The sequence below is a fragment of the Somniosus microcephalus genome, unplaced genomic scaffold (assembly GCF_052327205.1).
Source record: "Somniosus microcephalus isolate GS21.2 unplaced genomic scaffold, FLI_Smic_1.0 unresolved_chr7, whole genome shotgun sequence".
Taxonomy (NCBI): domain Eukaryota; kingdom Metazoa; phylum Chordata; class Chondrichthyes; order Squaliformes; family Somniosidae; genus Somniosus; species Somniosus microcephalus.
This window is the reverse complement of record NW_028225185.1, coordinates 42,113,227-42,126,508: the sequence shown is the minus strand read 5'-3', so window position 1 is coordinate 42,126,508 and position 13,282 is coordinate 42,113,227.

The following is a 13,282-nucleotide window of genomic DNA, read 5'->3' as shown; positions in this document are numbered from 1 at the left end:
GAGTTGCTTTAATAAGATGAGCTGGCTCGGACGGCTTATAGAAGCGGGGTTTGCAATCAGCACAAACATGACAGGTTCTGGTCATTGTCCGGACCTCCTCAATAGAGTAGGGTAGATTGTGGGACTTAATGAAGTGGTTCATTCTGGTAACCCCAGGGTGGCAGAGTGCGTCGTGGAGACTTTGAAGCTTATCTATACCTAGACTAGCACATACTCCTCGTGACAAAGCATCCGATGGCTCATTAAATACTCCAGGCCTGTACTGAATATCATAGTCATATGTTGACAGTTCTATTCGCCATCTTAAAATCTTATCATTTTTGATCTTGCCTCTCTGCTTAGTGTTGAACATAAAGGCCACAGATCGCTGGTCAGTAATGAGCGTAAAACGTTGGCCAGCGAGATAATGTCTCCAATACCTGACTGCTTCAATAAGTGCCTGTGCCTCCTTTTCCACTGAAGAATGTTGAACTTCTGGTCCTTGCAATGTACGAGAGAAGAAAGCTACTGGTCTACCAGCTTGGTTAAGAGTTGCTGCCAACGCAAAATCAGATGCATCACTTTCCACTTGAAATGGGATCTTCTCATCCACGGCACATACCACTGCCTTCTCAATGTCCCGTTTGATATTAAGGAAAGCCTCCTGAGCTTCCGCCGATAGCGGAAAAGACGTCGACTTAATAAGAAGTCGGACTTTATCTGAGTAGCTAGCCACCCACTGGGCATAGTACGAGAAGAATCCCAGACACCTTCTTAAAGCTTTTACAGTGTGAGGTAAAGGTAATTCCTTAAGTGGGCGTAATCTTTCAGGGTCTGGCCCGATTACCCCATTCTCCACAACGCAACCAAGAATACACAAACATGTAGTATTGAAGGTACACTTGTTTTCGTTGTAGGTCAGGTTTAACCTCTTTGCAGTCTCTAGGAACTTCGCGAGATTTTGATCATGCTCCCGTTGGTCACGCCCACAGATGGTAACATTGTCCAGGTACGGGAATGTTGCTTCCAACGCGTATTCATCCACCATACGATCCATCTCCCGTTGGAAGACGGATACCCCTTTCGTCACTCCAAAGGGCACCCGAAGGAATTGGTTCAGGCGCCCATTAGCTTCGAAGGCCATATAAGGTCGGTCTTCTATTTTGATGGGGAATTGATGGTAGGCAGACTTTAAATCAATGGTGGAGAACACGCGGTACTGAGCTATCTGGTTCACCATCTCAGAAATACGAGGCAAAGGATAGGCGTCTAATTGGGTATACAAGTTTATAGTCTGGCTATAATCGACCACAAGTCTTTTCTTCTCATTAGTTTTAACCACCACCACCTGGGCACGCCACGGGCTATTACTGTGTTCGATGATTCCCTCCCGTTGAAGCCTTTCCACTTCCTCTTTTATAAATGTTTTATCTTCTGAACTATACCGTCGACTCTTAGTCGCTATAGGTCTGCAATTAGGAGCAAGGTTCGCAAACAAAGAAGGCGGACTTACGTTTAAAGTAGAAAGGCCGCAGACTGTGAGCGGAGGCTGAGATCCACCATACTTAAGGGTAACGCTCTCATGCTGACACTGGAAGTCCAAGCCTAATATTAAGTTCACACACAACTGAGGTAATATGAGGAGTTTAAAGTCCTTATACTCCGTATCCTTAACGGCCAATGTGACTTTACAATATCCAGTTACCTCCGAAGTAAGGGATTTGGACGCCATCACAATTTCACTTCGAGTAGGATACACCTTCAATGAACAGGAGTTAACAAGGTTGGGGTGTATAAAACTTTCAGTACTGCCACAGTCTATCAAACACCCAGTAGGACGACCATTAATCTTAATGTCCATCATAGATTTTGACAAGGAACACGGTATGGTCTGGTCAACCGTAGCCGAGGCTAGAGTAAAACAATAGGCGGCAGCAGAGAAGACATCGGGTACAGGATTACCCTTACACACTTTACTAAAATGTCCCCGTTTCTTACATTTAAAACAGGTAGCTTCTCTGGCTGGGCAACTTTGCCTGGGGTGTTTAGATTGGCCACAAAAATAACACTTAGACCCATGGGGCACAGCCGCAACAATAGGATTAAGTGGGGGCTCCATTGGTGTTATGGATGCCTCCATACTCGGAACACACGAGGCTGAGAGAGATGCATGGGCTGATGCATACACTTCTAAATTCTTCTGGGCTACATCTAATGATCGAGCAGCAGCGACGACCGTTTTTAAAACTAACGAGTCGTTCTCGAGGAGTCTCTGTCTAATATAATTAGATCGGAGGCCAGATATGAAAGAATCGCGGATGGCTTCTTCCTGATACACTATGGCAGAGACAGCCTTGTAGTTGCAACCCTTAGCCAAAGCCTTAAGGTCCTGCAGGAAATCGTCCAGGGATTCCTCGGGTAATTGCCTGCGAGTAGACAGGAGATACCTGGCGTATACTTCGTTAACCGACTTAAGGTACTGGGCTTTAAGAGCTGCGAGGGCTTCTTCATATGTAGTAATATCTTCAGTTATAGAGTAAGTTTGATGACTTACCAAGTTGGTTAGAAGACCCAACTTGTTAACCGTCGGATTGGTCGATGATGCGATGAAATGTTCAAAACATCGGAGCCAATGCGTAAATTTCTTCGACGCATCTGCCGAAAGGGGATCGATATCCAGACGCTTTGGTTTCAAAAATCGATCCATCTTCCAAAAGTTGTTACTTAATAAAATTGATGTGCCAAATAACTGCCCGAATCCGTGAAGTTAAAGCTTAAGACTGAAGCCTTTTATTAAGTAAGAATCATGGCAGAGTTAACAGAGTTCATCATCGACCGAGCCCTTGGTAGAACATACCAGAAGAGGGGCGGGGCCAGGGAGGAGCATTAGTGGTTCCCCCCCGGTGGAACATTCCAGACATGACAAGTACAAGTACAAATATCAGAACACAGTTATTTCATCACACCCCCTCAGTACCGCCCCTGCGACAGTGCGGCGCTCCCTCAGTACCGCACTGGAGCGTCAGCCTAGCTTTGTGCGCTCGAATCTCTGGAGCGAGACTTGAACCCACAACCTTCTGACTCAGAAAGCGAGCGGTCTGCCCGCTGAACCACAACAGACACAAAGCTGAATTTGAATGCATTAGTAAGAAAACAACGAAATAAACCTGGAATTAAAAAGGCAGCATCAGCGGAATCTGTCAGATCGTCGGGTAAAAAACCCCACCGGTTCACAAATGTCCTTTTTTGTGGAAGAAATTCAGCCACGCTCACCCGTGGCTATCAGTCCCACAGCAATGTGTTTGACTCGTAACCGCCTGAGCAAGGCACTCAGTTTTCGGAATGGGCAATAAATGCTGGCCTTAGCAGCGACGCCCGCTTCCTGAGAACGCAGAAAAAAAATATAGGCAAGAGACAGATTGAGATGGGGACAGAGAGGGAGATAGATAGCAAAGAAATAAAGAGTTTCCCAGCGATAAGGTGGAGCGACGCCCCTATGTGTCGGCTAATGTAAGAACTGGGTCTCTGACTAAAAGTGAGAGGAGCTACAGACATAGGGGACACTCGGGATGGGAGGGGAAACAAGGTAACGTGACACGGGGATTTGATAAGCTGCTTTTCCCTGTGGTATCTGTCAGCAAGCTATCTAATCAGTCCCTCCGGCAGCGCTCCGAGTATTCCTGATGCACTGCAAGAGACACTGATTCCTTGCGATGCAGCGCACACGCACTGGTGCTTTTGAGGGTCACAGCAGTGTGAAATTAATCAACGCAGGAATCTGCCAAGTTCGGAGCAACTGTTAAGGAGGCCAGGGCCCCAGACGCAGCGTTGGGACTCTGCTCTCTTCAGGGGGGTAGGTCGTGACTGATAGGAACCCTGTGGGCAGGGTAGGGGGGGAGAGCAAACGTCAGAGACACTAGTGTCTGCTCAGTTTGCCAACTGCAATCTCCCAGCGTTTCGATTAGCTGGGATGGCATGTGCCATTCGCCTCAGAGTCAGAAGGTCGTGGGTTCGAGCCCCCCCTACAGAGACTTGAGCCCTGTAATCCAAGCCACGACACTTCCCCGGTGCCAGTACTGAGGGAGCGCCGCACTGTCGGAGGGGCGGTACTGAGGGAGCGCCACACTGTCGGAGGGGCGGTACTGAGGGAGCGCCGCACTGTCGGAGGGGCGGTACTGAGGGAGCGCCGCACTGTCGGAGGGGCGGTACTGAGGGAGCGCCGCACTGTCGGAGGGGCGGTACTGAGGGAGCGCCGCACTGTCGGAGGGGCGGTACTGAGGGAGCGCCGCACTGTCGGAGGGGCGGTACTGAGGGAGCGCCGCATTGTTGGAGGGGCGGTACTGAGGGAGCGGACCACTGTCGGAGGGGGCGGTACTGAGGGAGCGGACCACTGTCGGAGGGGGCGGTACTGAGGGAGCGCCGCACTGTCGGAGGGGCAGTACTGAGGGAGCACCGCACTGTCGGAGAGGCAGTACTGAGGGAGCGCCGCTCTATCTGAGGGGCGGTACTGAACGAGTGCCGCACTGTTGAAGGGGCAGTAATGAGGGAGCGCCGCACTGTTGGAGGGTCAGTGCTGAGGGAGTGCCGCACTGTCAGAGGGGCGGTACTGAGGGAGTGCCGCACTGTTGGAGGGGCAGTACTGAGGGAGCGCCGCACTGTCAGAGGGGCAGTACCGAGGGAGCGCCGCACTGTCGGACGGGCAGTACTGAGGGAGCGCCGCACTGTCGGAGGGGCGGTACTGAGGGAACGCCACACTGTCGGAGGGGCAGTACTGAGGGAGCGCCGCTCTATCTGAGGGGCGGTACTGAGCGAGTGCCGCACTGTTGAAGGGGCAGTAATGAGGGAGCGCCGCACTGTCGGAGGGTCAGTGCTGAGGGAGTGCCGCACTGTCGGAGGGGCGGTACTGAGGGAGCGCCGCACTGTTGGAGGGGCAGTACTGAGGGAGCGCCGCACTGTCAGAGGGGCGGTACTGAGGGAGCGCCGCACTGTCAGAGGGGCAGTACTGAGGGAGCGCCGCACTGTCGGAGGGGCGGTACTGAGGGAGTGCCGCACTGTCGGAGGGGCGGTACTGAGGGAGCGCCGCACTGTCGGAGGGGCAGTACTGAGGGAGTGCCGCACTGTTGAAGGGGCAGTAATGAGGGAGCGCCGCACTGTCGGAGGGTCAGTGCTGAGGGAGTGCCGCACTGTCGGAGGGGCGGTACTGAGGGAGCGCCGCACTGTCGGAGGGGCGGTACTGAGGGAGTGCCGCACTGTCGGAGGGGCGGTACTGTGGGAGCACCGCACTGTCGGAGGGCCAGTACTGAGGGAGCACCGCACTGCGGGAGCGGCTGTGCTGTGGGAGCGCCGCACTGTCGGAGGGCCAGTACTGAGGGAGCACCGCACTGCGGGAGCGGCTGTGCTGAGGGAGCAAGACGAGACATTAAACCCGAGACCCCTGTCTGCCCTCTCGGGTGGACGTAAAAGATCTCCACGACTAATATTGGAAGAAGAGCGGGGGAGTGGCGGCGGGGCTGGAAGGGAGTTCTACCCGGTGTCCTGGGATCAATATTTATCCCTCAACCCAACATCACTAAAAGACAGATGATCTGGTCATTTATCACTTTGCTGTTTGTGGGAACTTGCTGTGCACAATTTGGCTGCCACATTTCCCTATACTTCGAAGGTCGTTCACCGGCAGTAAAGCGCTTTGTGATATCCTTAGCTGGCTAAAGGCATCATAGAGATGCACTTCTTTTTTCTTTGCATCCACATCCAGTATAAAGGTCTTTGACATCTCGGCTTCTCAGCCCCCCACCCATGCTGATTTTCCGGCTGATCTGAGGCGGGCAGTGGTGGAAAGCAATTAAGGGACACCAGGCTCTGTTAGCGGCTCATCCCACTTGGATACAATCTGTGCGCCTTCGAACGCTGGACTGAGGCGGCCACCCATTCGGACCCCCAGCACCCGGCGTTCAGAGGGCCCAGAACTAGTCCGATCGTCCTCAGCCTCACTCCCCCAAGATCTTCCGGAGCAAATCTCCCCCCACCCTCCCCGGCGTGTATGCCAGTGGGGCATCACCAGCCCCACTCCCGGCTGAATCTGAGAATGATACAGCGCACGAGGCCATTCGTCCCATCGTGCCTGTGCCGGCTCTTTGAACGAGCTCTCCAATTAGTCCCGCTCCCCCCTGCTCTTTCCCCACAGCCCGGCACATTTTCTCCCCTTGTACTTATCCAATTCTCTTTTGAAAGTTACCTTTGAATCTGCTTCCACCGCCCTTTTGGAAACGTGGCCCGATGCTTGGAGTGGAGCGCCTACCCCATTGGCTTTGATATCGTGCACTCCAGCGTGACAGATGACAGAGCAATTTGCAAGATGACAGAGCAATTTGCAATGGGAAATGTTGAGCTGTTCTCCGTCCTTGATCAAGGTGTTACATAGAAACATAGAAGATAGGAGCAGGAGTAGGCCATTCGGCCCCTCGAGCCTGCTCCGCCATTTAATGAGATCATGGCTGATCATTCAAATTCAGTACCCTGTCCCTGCTTTCTCCCCATATCCCTTGATCCCTTTAGCCTTAAGAAATATATCTAACTCCTTCCTGAATATAGTTAATGAATTGGCCTCTACTGCCTTCTGTGGTAGAGAATTCCACAGGTTCACCACCCTCTGGGTGAAGAAATTCCTCCTCATCTCTGTCCTAAATGGCTTACCCCTTATCCTTAGACTGTGACCCCTGGTTCTGGACTCCCCCGCCATCGGGAACATCCTTCCTGCATCTAGTCTGTCCAGTCCTGTTAGAATTTTATAAGTTTCAATGAGATCCCCTCTCATTCTTCTAAACTCCAGCGAGTATAAGCCCAATCGACCCAATCTCTCCTCATACGTCATTCCTGCTATCCCAGGCATCAGTCTGGTGAATCTTCGCTGCACTTCCTCCATGGCAAGAACATCTTTCCTCAGATAAGGTGACCAAAACTGCACACAATACTCAAGGTGTGGTCTCACCAAGGCCCTGTACAACTGTAGCAAGACATCCTTGTTCTTGTACTCGAATCCTCTCGCTACCCTCTTGTTTGGGAAACAACCGCCGGAACTCCACAAGATCCCACCACTGTAACGAGTCAAGAGTCACAATCACCAGGAAAACCCGTTGAAGTCCCATTCACCCCATCACCACGCTGTTGCTCGCTGGCCTACACTGGCTCCCGGTCCGGCAACGCCTCCATTTTAAAATTCTCCATCCTCCTGTTCAAATCCCCTCCACGGCCTCCTCGTCCCTCCCTATCCCTGTGACCTCCTCCAGCCCCTGAAACCCTCCGAGATCTCTGCGCTCCTCCAATTCTGGCCTCTCGCGCGTCCCCCGGATTTCCATCGCTCCGCCATTGGCGGCCGTGCCTTCAGCCGCCTGGGCCCCAAGCTCTGGAATTCCCTCCCTAAACCTCTCCGCCTCTCTCTCTCTCCTCCTTTAAGACGCTCCTTAAAACCGACCTCTTTGACCCAAGCTTTTGGTCACCGGTCCCTAATATCTCATGTGGTCGGGTGTCAATTTTTGTCTGATTTACGCTCGTGTGAAGCGCCTTCGGACGTTTTATGACGTTAAAAGGCGCTGGATAAACACGAGTTGCTGTTGAATTCAAACGCAACAGCGCCAGAGGCTAAATGCCGCGACCCGGCAGCTGAAAATCCAGAATCCTCTGACAACCTTGGCCCTTGACCGCCAACACCACGCGAGCCTTGATGTCACAACGCTGCAAGTTTAATCGACGAACGGAGCCATTCATCAAGGGAAGGCGCGATCCACAAATTAACGGATGCTTCATGAATCACTTAACTGAAATCGAGGGACCACTGATGGATGGATGGATTGATCAATGCACGCCCGGCCCAAGTGACAGAAGGGCTTACTAACAAAGGAATGAATCGATTGACGAGTGAATAGGAAGCTTTGATCAATGAATGAAACCGTCAGCCGGGGGGGGGGCGGGCGGGGAGGATAGCTGCAACTGCCGCTGGCCAATCAAAATGGCCAGCCATGCATCATGGTCTGCTGAATGTGCTGTCCTACAGTGACAGGGCGAGAGTCTGCCCTGGGAGCTCCTGCTCCTGGCCCAGCTCCCTCGCTCAGTATTCAGCCCAAGTGTGGGCGCCGGGTTCCGCTCCCAATGCTGGTGGGACACTCCCAATCGCGCGTCCAGTCTCCCACTGCTCAAGGGGAGAAAAATTCCCACGCTGCCGTTTGCGTCAGTGCCCAGCTTCTGAACAACTCGCGATTCTGAACAACGGCCCCCTTTAACGTAGCCAAACGTCCCAAGGCGCTTCACAGGAATGTAAATCAGACAGAATTTGAAAGCAAGCCACATAAACAGATATTAGTACAGTGAAAGAGGTCGGTTTTAAGGAGCGTCTTAAAGGAGGAAAGAGAGAGAGGTTTAGGGAGGGAATTCCAGAGCTCGGGGCCCAGGCGGCTGAAGGCACGGCCGCCAATGGTGGAGCGATGGAAATCGGGGGATGCGATAGAGGCCAGAATTGGAGGAGCGCAGAGATCTCAGGGGGTGGTAGGGCTGGAGGAGGTTTCAGAGATCGGGAGAGGGGGTGAGGCCATGGAAGGGTTTGAACACGAGGATGAAAATGTTAAAATTGAGGATTTACCGGACCGGGAGCCAATGTAGGTCAGCGAGCACTATTTAATGAAAAACAGTGGGATCCTTTCGAAGGTAGGCTTCAATTTTCAAAGAGGTGGAAATTTCTCCCACAGAGACTCGAGCTCCGTAATCCAGGCCTGCCACTCCCCAGTGCCAGTACTGAGGGAGCGCCGCACTGTCGGAGGGGCAGTACCGAGGGAGCGCCGCACTGTCGGAGGGGCGGTACTGAGGGAGCGCCGCACTGTCGGAGGGGCGGTACTGAGGGAGCGCCGCACTGTCGGAGGGGCGGTACTGAGGGAGCGCCGCACTGTCGGAGGGGCGGTACTGAGGGAGCGCCGCATTGTCGGAGGGGCGGTACTGAGGGAGCGCCGCACTGTCGGAGGGGCAGTACTGAGGGAGCGCCGCACTGTCGGAGGGGCGGTACTGAGGGAGCGCCGCACTGTCGGAGGGGCGGTACTGAAGGAGCGCCGCACTGTCGGAGGGGCGGTACTGAGGAAGCGCCACACTGTCGGAGGGGCAGTACTGAGGGAGCGCCGCACTGTCGGAGGGGCGGTACTGAGGGAGCGCCGCACTGTCGGAGGGGCGGTACTGAGGGAGCGCCGCACTGTCGGAGGGGCGGTACTGAGGGAGCGCCGCACTGTCGGAGGGGCGGTACTGAGGGAGCGCCGCACTGTCGGAGGGGCGGTACTGAGGAAGCGCCGCACTGTCGGAGGGGCGGTACTGAGGGAGCGCCGCACTGTCGGAGGGGCGGTACTGAAGGAGCGCCGCACTGTCGGAGGGGCGGTACTGAAGGAGCGCCGCACTGTCGGAGGGGCGGTACTGATGAAGCGCCGCACTGTCGGAGGGGCGGTACTGAGGAAGCGCCGCACTGTCGGAGGGGCGGTACTGAGGGAGCGCCGCACTGTTGGAGGGGCGGTACTGAGGGAGCGCCGTGCTGTCGGAGGGGCAGTACTGAGGTAGCAGATGAACTGGTCATTTGTCTCAATGCTGTTTGCGGGAGCTTGCTTTTGGCTGCCACACCTCAAAAAAACGACTTCATTGGCTGTGAAGCGCTTTGGGACGTCCTGAGGTGGTGAAAGGCGCTGGAGAAATGCAGAGTTCTTTCTTTCAGCTTCACAGACTGCTTCGATGAGAGGCTGAGCCCAGCACCATTGCTGCACACACGGGACAGGTCCTGTAACGTTTCCCTGACTAGCCAATGACTGTCGTATCCACATTTTGTCCTTGGGATGTGGACGACGCTGGATTTATTGGCTGGAGTCACATGCAGGCCCAGACTGAACATAAGGTGTAGGAGCAGGAGTCGGTCATTCGGCCCCTCGAGCCTGCTCCGCCATTCAATAAGATCATGGCTGATCTGATCTTGGCCTCAACTCCACTTCCCTGCCCGCTCCCCATAACCCTCGACTCCCTTATCGTTCAACAATCTGTCTATCTCCACCTTCAGTGACCCAGCCTCCACAGCTCTCTGGGGAAGAGAATTCCAAAGATTCACGACTCTCTGAGAGAAGAAATTCCTCCTCATTTCCGATTTAAAAGGGTGCCCCCTTATTCTGAAACTATGCCCCCGAGTTCTAGATTCCCCCACGAGGGGAAACATCCTCTCTGCATCTACCCTGTCGAGCCCCTTCAGAATCTTCTATGTTTCACTGAGATCCCCTCTCATTCTTCTAAACTCCGGTATCGGTCCAACCTGCTCAACCTTTCCTCATAAGACAACCCCCTCATCTCCGGAATCAACCTCGTGAACCTTCTCTGAACTGCCTCCAATGCAAGTATATCCTTCCTTAAATAAGGAGACCAAAACTGTACGCAGTACTCCAGTTGCGGTCTCACCAACGCCCTGTACAGTTGTAGCAGGACTTCCCTACTTTTATACCTCATCCCCTTTGCAATAGAGGCCAACACTCCATTAGCCTTCCTAATTACTTGCTGTACCTGCACGCTAACTTTTTGTGATTCATGTACGAGGACCCCCAGCTCCCTCTGTACCTCAGCATTTTGTAATCTCTCCCCCTTTGAATGATTTGCTTTTTTATTTTTCCTACCAAAGTGGATAACCCCTGGTTCACTTAGCCTATCTATATCCCTTTGGAAATAACAACAGAAAATGCTGGAAAAACTCAGCAGGTCAGGCAACATCCGTGGAGAGAAATTTGAGTTGACGTTTCGGGTTTGACCCTTCTTCAAAGCTGGAGAGAAAAGGAACTAGATCGAAGGCAGGGCTGCGATCGGACAAAAGAATAAAAGAACCAAAAGAAGTAAAAGAGATTAGAAGCTAGACGAGATGGTAATATGCTGGGATTAGGTGTAAAGTGTACTGGCAGGGCAAAAGATAGCTGCCAGGTGTGAGAGAGAAACAAAAGGAAAGGGGTGGGGGGGAAAGGAGTGGAAAAATATAAGTAAAAATGAAATAGGGGCCGAGGTTATGATCTGAAATTGTTGAACGCGATATTGAGACCGGAAGGCTGCAGAGTGCCTAATCGGAAGATGAGGTGCTGTTCCTCGAGTTTACGTTGAGCTTCCGTGGAACAGTACAAGAGGCCAAGGACGGTGAGGTCCGAGTGGGAATGGAGCGGTGAATTGAAATGACAGGCGACCGGAAGCTCGGGGTCACCCTTACGGACTGAACGGAGGTGTTCCGCAAAGCGGTCACCCAATCTGCGTTTGGTCCCCCCAATGTAGAGGAGACCGCATCGTGAGCAGCGAATACAGTATACTAGATTGCGAGAAGTACAAGTAAATCGCTGTTTCACCTGGAAGGGGTGTTTGGGGCCCTGGACAGTGGGGAGGTATAGGGGCAGGTGTTACATCTCCTCCGCTTGCACGGGAAGGTGCCAGGCGAAGGGGAAGGGCTGTTTGGGGTGATAGAGGAGTGGACTAGGGTGTCTCGGAGAGAGCGGTCCCTGCGGAATGCTGAAAGGGGAGGGGAGGGGAAGATATGTTTGGTGGTGGGATCACTTTGGAGGTAGCGGAAATGCCGGAGGATGATCCGTTGAATGTGGAGGCTGGTGGGGTGAAAGGTGAGGACAAGGGGAACCCTATCGTGGTTCCGGGAGGGAGGGGCAGGGGTGAGGGCAGAGGTGCGGGAGATAGAACTGACACGGTCGACCCGCATGGGTCCTAGCTATGCCTGCCTTTTCGTGGGCTATGTGGAACAATCTTTGTTCCAGTCCTACTCGGGTCCCCTCCCTCACCTCTTTTTCCGATACATTGATGACTGTATCGGTGCCGTTTCCTGCTCTCGCCCCGAACTTGACAACTTCATTCACTTTGCCTCCAATTTCCACCCTTCCCTCACCTTCACATGGTCCATCTCTGACTCTTCCCTTCCCTTCCTCGACTTCTCCGTCTCCATCTCTGGGGATAGGTTATCGACCAATATTTACTACAAGCCCACTGACTCCCACAGCTACCTGGACTACACTTCCTCCCACCCCGCTTCCTGTAAGGACTCTATTCCATTCTCCCAGTTTCTCCGCCTCCGCCGTATCTGCTCCGACGATGCCACCTTCCACACCAGTGCTTCAGACATGTCTTCCTTTTTCCGCAACCGAGGATTCCCCTCTACCGTGGTTGACACTGCCCTCGACCGTGTCAGTTCTATCTCCCGCACCTCTGCCCTCATCCCTGCCCCTCCCTCCCGGAACCACGATAGGGTTCCCCTTGTCCTCACCTTTCACCCCACCAGCCTCCACATTCAACGGATCATCCTCCGGCATTTCCGCTACCTCCAAAGTGATCCCACCACCAAACGTATCTTCCCCTCCCCTTTCAGCATTCCGCAGGGACCGCTCTCTCCGAGACACCCTAGTCCACTCCTCTATCACCCCAAACAGCCCTTCCCCTTCGCCTGGCACCTTCCCGTGCAAGCGGAGGAGATGTAACACCTGCCCCTATACCTCCCCCCTCCCCACTGTCCAGGGCCCCAAACACCCCTTCCAGGTGAAACAGCGATTTACTTGTACTTCTCGCAACCTAGTATACTGTATTCGCTGCTCACGATGCGGTCTCCTCTACATTGGGGAGACCAAACGCAGATTGGGTGACCGCTTTGCGGAACACCTCCGTTCAGTCCGTAAGGGTGACCCCGAGCTTCCGGTCGCCTGTCATTTCAATTCACCGCTCCATTCCCACTCGGACCTCACCGTCCTTGGCCTCTTGTACTGTTCCACGGAAGCTCAACGTAAACTCGAGGAACAGCACCTCATCTTCCGATTAGGCACTCTGCAGCCTTCCGGTCTCAATATCGAGTTCAACAATTTCAGATCATAACCTCGGCCCCTATTTCATTTTTACTTATATTTTTCCACTCCTTTCCCCCCCCGCCCCTTTCCTTTTGTTTCTCTCTCACACCTGGCAGCTATCTTTTGCCCTGCCAGTACACTTTACACCTAATCCCAGCATATTACCATCTCGTCTAGCTTCTAATCTCTTTTACTTCTTTTGGTTCTTTTATTCTTTTGTCCGATCGCAGCCCTGCCTTCGATCTAGTTCCTTTTCTCTCCAGTTTTGAAGAAGGGTCAAACCCGAAATGTCAACTCAAATTTCTCTCCACGGATGTTGCCTGACCTGCTGAGTTTTTCCAGCGTTTTCTGTTGTTATTTCGGATTTCCAACATCTGCAGTATTTTGCTATATCCCTTTGGAGATTCTTTGCGTCCTCTACACAATTTGCT